The following is a 5,534-nucleotide window of genomic DNA, read 5'->3' on the forward strand; positions in this document are numbered from 1 at the left end:
GCAAGATTCACATGACATCATCGTTTGCTTGGAACTGATTGGCTCTTTTGCCCCATTTGTTAGACCTTATTAGGAACTTTAACATTTGAACCAGGGGTCTCCTGTTTTGAAGAGTGGTACCAAGAATGGAAGCAATGCTGGCTGACTGGAGAGAGAGCACAAAAGCAACACCCCATGATCCAGGTAGAATTATGGAAAATGAGGCCAGAAGACACATTGTACATCTTCTTTAATTCTCCTTTTTGCAAGATTTAGGGTAGACTTAGAGTATCTCTGGACCTGTAACCCAAAGTTTGATCTGTGGAAACCCTCTCTGCTGTAGCCACTAATTTCCAGTCTTATCTTCCCCTTTGCTGCTGATGAGACATGTTCAGTAACAGCCATTGTCCACATGTTGGATTTAATTAAATTCCTTTAGTTATTTTTCCCTGTGTTGGCTCATTACACACACTCCTTCACCTTTTAGAGGTAAACCCATGTAAAACCATGAGCTCAGGTGGTGAGAAGAGACACTTGTCTGGTAATTTGGCTGAATGGTCTAAGATGCTGGATGATGGCTCAAATTTTGACATTGTGTAAGTTCTTTATCTGACTTGATCACTGAGTGGAGATCAAAGATATAATTTTTTTTTTTTTTTTTTTTTTTTTTACATCTTTGTAAACAGAAACAGCAACAGACTAACTCAACAACAGCAACACAACAGTCATCCAGGCCAGGTAGCTCCTTCAGCAACAACAGAGACTGACTGTTACCCACTGAATGTATGTCTGTATAAATATAAACCTGTCAGTACAAATGCTACAAATCAGATTTTATGTGAAGGACAGCCAGTCCATATGTGTCTATGTACAACAGCCTCATGGTTATATCCAATACTTGACTTGTGTTTATCAAATAATAGGGCAGAATTCTTTTAGTCAATTGTAACATTTGTTGAAATTACAGTTGCTTGTTATAAATATACACACTCAATAACTGACATGGTCCTGGAATGAAGGAGCCACCAGAGGGTCTGACAGAAAGATGTACAAAACTTTGAACTGACAAATGTCTGGGTAAGGTTTAGCTCATCATCACCTGGATATCAATGGAAGCCAAATAAGACAGAGTCAGTGTTACTTGTGTCACTTAGTGCTGTATGATGGAACGTGTCCTTGTTGATGTACTGTGTACAAACGAATGTGTTTTTCCTAATAATTCCTAATTGTTGGGATTGCTGTGCAAAGCAGCAATCCCAAGATATGTTCTTCGTTTTTTCTCTTTATTATTCTTTTTTTTATTGTTGGGATTGCTGTGCAAAGCAGCAATCCCAAGATATGTTCTTCGTTTTTTCTCTTTATTATTCTTTTTTTTATTTTTATTATTATTCCGCCGTTTTTCGGTCGCTATCTAGTCCTACACCGTTCGACGTAGAAACGTCTTTCAAACACCGTCGCGTGCAGCTCGATGAGGAGATGGGTGCTTCTACTTTTCTCAGCGATATCTTTCATAATTTCCGAAATATTCCAGGTTTTGTCGGAATTTTTTCTCATAGGAATGAATGGAGAGTACGTTAAAATCTCCTTTCAACTTTGTCCTCTTTGAGCCTTAACTGTGTCAGCATACTTTCAGCTAGAAACACCATTCGACCTTTAAACGGGTCAGAAGGCATTAATCTATAAGTCTTGTATACAGCTTTTTGATATCTATTACGGTTTTTCTTTAATCGCAATTTAAGTTTTATGGTTTTTTAAGGAAATTTCTGAATTTTACATTGGTGTGTATGGGAGAGAGCTAGAGTGCGTGATGTCATCGCTAGAGTGGGAGAAGCTGTTAAGTTTAGGGAAAAGTTTTCTCTCTAACTCGCCGTCACGGCCACAATTTTGACTCTTCATACACCATTTTCTCAAAAGTAGTAGAGATTTTTGTCTTCTTTCAGGCAATGCTGTTCATATTTTTATAGGACCTACGGTTTTTCCACAAGGTGGCCTAACAGACAGAGAGTGACTGCTCAATCTCTCATTCACTCCCATTCTAAAGATCTCTACAATTTTTGGAGAGAAACACAAATGAAGGCTGTTTCTAACTCGCCACCAATCCTTCATTTTTTGGAATATCTTCACAAAAAGTGGATCGGTCTCTTTGTTGAAGCCTCCTGGCACTGTTAGTGAAAGACTTATATTGATAGCACTTATAGTTTTTCTGTAATCCTCCATTTTGTAAGGTGAAGTTTTCTCAGTTTCTCCACTCAGCGTGTGTAAAGTGCTGTGTCACTCCCCCTCTCACTCTGGCCTTTGATCTCCATAGCAACTACTCAACACAACGCAGCTCATTGCGCAATAGCAGCATAGCAGCTGTCTATGTTTGGTAATTAAGAATGACTGGCTGCCAAATGTCCACTGCTGTTACACTTGGTGACCACTGAGTACCACCCCCCCCCCCCACCCTCACCCCCACTCTGGGCATAGGTCACCATAGCAACAGCTCAAAACAAAGCAATAGCAGCATAGCATCTGTCTGTGGTTGGTAATTAAGAATGACTGGCTGTATAATGTCCACTGCTTTTACACATGGGGATAACTCAATACCACCCCCCCCCCACCCGGGCATAGGTGACCATAGCAAATACATACAATGCAATAGCAGCATAGCATCTGTCTGTGGTTAGTAATTAAGAATGACGGGCTGCCAAATGCCAACTGCTGTTTCACTTGGTGACCACTCTGTACCACTCCCCACCCTCACCCCCACTCTAGGCATAGGTCACCATAGCAACAGCTGGAAAAGCAATAGCAACATAGCAGCTGTCTGTGGTTGGTAATTAAGAATGACTGGCTGTATATTGTCCACTGCTGTTACACATGGGGATAACTCAATACCACCCCCCCCCCCCCCCCCCCACCCTCACCCCCACTCTGGGCATAGGTGACCATAACAAATACATACAATGCAATAGCAGCATAGCATCTGTCTGTGGTTGGTAATTAAGAATGAAAGGCTGCCAAATGTCCACTGCTGTTACACTTGGTGACCACTCAGTACCACCCCCCTGCCACTCCCGACCCTCACCCCCACTCTGGGCATAGGTGACCATAGCAAATACATACAATGCAATAGCAGCATAGCATCTGTCTGTAGTTGGTAATTAAGAATCACTGGCTGCCAAATGTCCACTGCTGTTACACTTGGTGACCACTGAGTACCATCCCCCCCACCCTCACCTTCACCCCCACTCTGGGCATAGGTCACCATAGCAACAGCTCAACACAAAGCAATTTAAGCATAGCAAGCTGTCTGTGGTTGGTAATTAAGTATGACGGGCTGCCAAATGTCCACTGCTGTTACACTTGGTGACCCCCCCCCCACCCCCACTCTGCGTTTAGGACACCATAGCAACAGCTCAAGTCTACAATACAAGTCTAGTCATTAATACGTAGATATTACATTTTTGTAAATTATAAGGAATATTCAAAATAAAGTTTAGGTTCTTGTACAAGGTCCCAAGAGTCTCCTCCAGAACCTTGTCCTTTCAAAATAAAAGCCCCGAAATAGCATTTTCTCAACAGAATAGCCCTGAAACAGCAACTCAATATTAAAATGGACGTTACCTATTGGCATACAGCTTCAGGTACCAAGTGAGGCCATTTTCTTTGTCAGCCATGGTTTCTGACATGGTGAGACTTTCACAATAAAAGTCCCCAGTTATTTATAGTAAGGTATTACAATTTTGTAAATAGTAAGGAATATTTAAAATAAAGTCCAGATTCTTGTACAAGGTCCCAAGAGTCTCCTGCAGCACTTTGTCCTTTCAAAATAAAAGCCTCGAAATCGCATTTTTTCAATAAAAAAGACCTGAAACAGCAACTCAATATTAAAACGGACGTTGGTTATTGGCATAAAGCTTCAGGCACCAGGTGAGGCCATTTTCCATGTCAGCCATGGTTTCTGACATGTTGAGACTTTCACAATAAAAGTCTACAGTAATTTAGAGTAAGTTATTACATTTTTGTAAAAAGTAAGGAATATTCAAAAGTCCAGATTCTTTTGTGAGTTCCCATGAGTCTCCTGCAGCTCTTTGTCCTTTCAAAATAAAAGCCTTTTTATAGCATTTTCTCAAAATAAAAGCACCCTCACTACAGTCCATATTTCTTGATTATCGCATTCGGTAGATTCAAAACGTGCTTCGGCGACACGGTCTGCCTCGAGCTTTTCGCGGCGATCAGCAATCCCAACGCAATTTCTTCAGAAATTGCATCGTCTAGTTTGGTAATTGAAATACTTCTCATGACAGCAAACACAACACATGGAAATTGAGGTAATGTGGCCGAGTGGTCTAAGGCGCTGGATATAGGCTCCAGTCTCAGTTGAGGCGTGGGTTCAAATCCCACCACTGCCATTATGCTGTCCTAGTTCTTCCAGCATTGGTGTGAGCTTTAAGACAATGACACTAACTTGTGAAAACTCAATAGAAACATCGTTGTTTGAAGCTCCAAAGCGTAAAATCCAGAAAGTCATTTCATCATGCTGTACACATAACCATTAGGTTGATGTGTCCATCTTCTGCTACTGCTGGAAAGTACAAGGTACTTGGTCAGTACAGCTGCACTATGTATGTAGTCATACTTCTGTATGATGGGCTTCATGTACAACAAATTTCCAAATGTAATTATTCTTCCTTTGGCTGTTTTTTGTTTCCTTTTGTTTATCCATTATAGTTTGGTTTGGATAGGTCTGTTTTGTTTTATTAGTTTCATTTCTTTAAGGCTCAACCAGTCGTCCTCTACTCTCACACTATTTTCCCTTTGTCATATTGTCACTTGCTTCAACGCTGAAAATAAAAACACTTTATGCCATTAAATCTCCATTTTTGGTTGTTCCTACATCTTGTTCAGTCATTCCTGGTGCCTGTGTCAGACTGATCTGTATGTAGGTTTTTCTGAATGTAACAGTTTGTATATAGAAATATAAACCTAATTTTATATGAAAGACAGCAGGCCCCTATGTTACTGCTATGTTGATACTTGTCTGTCTAACGGTGTTTCTTGCTTAGGGTGCAAGAGGTTCTGGGTTGATAAGCTACTTTGGAGTTACAGTTAAGTCTCTGTGCCCAGCTGTTCTTTGGATCTGGAGACAGAACTGTACCATTAATAAACAAGTGGACTTGTTCCTCCATCATCAAGCTTTCAGACCATGATCAGCTACCTTCATCTTTTTCATAGAAAAAACTGTTCTCCTTATCTCCAATCCATGATAAGTTTTCCACTCACTTCAAACTTTGTTTCTGCTGCAGATTACAAGACAGGTACTTTAAGCAACTGAGCCACACCAGCCCAGGAAAGGACCTTCTTTTCTCATGTTAAAAGTCCAAAACATGTTCTGTATGACATTTGATTCAGGCTGATTGTAGTTTTATTAGAAGAAAGAAAAAAGTGAATAAATAAAAGGTTGATCCAAGGCACTGTGGCTTAGCGGTTAAAGTACCTGTTTTGTAAATAGGGTAGCCTGGGTTCAAATCCTAGCAGTGTCTTAAAAGCAAGGTCTCAATGCTCAGTCC

At 40.6% G+C, this 5,534-nt stretch overlaps 1 non-coding gene across 1 annotated transcript; it reads left to right on the forward strand.

The window, feature by feature from the left end:
- The first annotated feature begins 4,294 nt into the window (after positions 1–4,294).
- trnal-uag (transfer RNA leucine (anticodon UAG)) lies at positions 4,295–4,376 on the forward strand. Its single transcript has one exon. It is a non-coding gene; the product is annotated as a tRNA-Leu (tRNA).
- Positions 4,377–5,534: the final 1,158 nt, after the last annotated feature.

This window comes from Mastacembelus armatus, unplaced genomic scaffold, assembly GCF_900324485.2.
Source record: "Mastacembelus armatus unplaced genomic scaffold, fMasArm1.2, whole genome shotgun sequence".
Classification (NCBI taxonomy): domain Eukaryota; kingdom Metazoa; phylum Chordata; class Actinopteri; order Synbranchiformes; family Mastacembelidae; genus Mastacembelus; species Mastacembelus armatus.